Raw genomic sequence first — 1,269 nt, forward strand, 5'->3', positions numbered from 1 at the left:
ATTGACTCTTTCTCACCTTCTGAAAAGAAGGGTTCCATTCCAAGGAGATTTATGAGACAAAGTCAGATATGAATTTTTAAGTTTGGACAACCAGAAACTCAAGAAGACTGTGCTTTTGTGTGTACTATTCATCCTCTTGAGAGAAACTTATCCTCAGAGGCTCTTGAATTTTTTCCAAAACACATCACAGAAGTTACAAATTTTAACTCTAATCTCCCAGAGCTTTCTAAAAATGAGTCTCTCTGTAAAAAGGGTTTTGTCACTGAGCTCTCTAAAAATGATACTTCTAAGCATGAATTTGCCTTAGATCATGAAGAAAGTCCTACACAAGTTGTAGAAACTGATATTGATCTTGAGAAAAGAAAGAAGGAAAGTCAAAGACAAAGTAACTCTCAATGATCTTCCTCTGCAACTCAAAGACCAATTTACACTTGGCAACAATTGAGAAAATGGMMTCAATCTAACATTGCTTCTGTAAAAGCTGGAAAACCAAAGAGGAGATCTAAAAATAAAAATTTTGTACCCCTCTTTGATGATTTTAATAAAAAATTAAAAAAAGCTTCTTGCAATGTTACCTCTTGTGGATGTTTCGATATTATGCATGCTCTATCTAATCATATTCACCATTCTTCCTGTCTGGTCTCTCACCCYRAGAACCATAAATCTRGGRTGAACAATAGACAAATTGGCAATTCTTCTTCTAAGAATAATAAGACCAAATCAAAAGATGCTATGGCATACTTTAAACAGGCTAATGATAAGGGACCCAATTGGAAGTGGGTACCCAAATTAAACGTTCTTTAAATGCAGAAGCAGCAGCATGTGTCAACTTGGATCATGGACTCAGGATGCTCGAGACATATGACTGGCACCATAGAGCTTCTGTCATCATGCCTAAAGCAAGAAGGAGGTTTTGTTATCTCAACTATTGTATGTCTTATAGTTTATTTATTTTTGTATAAAGTTTTTTGTTTGAATAATCTCTTTTTGTATATAGTTTTATTTCTTGAATAACCTTCACTTGTTTTCTTAGTTTGCAGGTTTACCTCGCAGAGACTTGCAAGGTTTGAGGGGGAGTATGTGCTTAAAAAGAATAAAACCTTTTGAAGAAGCAAATGTTTTTTCATCACAGAAGTCTTTTCACATATCCTTTATGATAACTCTCAGAGGCTCTTTGAACGAATTCTCTGTCGATACTTCTTCTTAGGATTTTTAAAATATTTTTGTTTTGAGGGGGAGCCATGGAAGCTGGCTCATAGGGGGAGTTTT

This window comes from Cynara cardunculus (assembly GCF_001531365.2).
Source record: "Cynara cardunculus var. scolymus isolate 2C chromosome LG 2, CcrdV1, whole genome shotgun sequence".
NCBI lineage: Eukaryota > Viridiplantae > Streptophyta > Magnoliopsida > Asterales > Asteraceae > Cynara > Cynara cardunculus.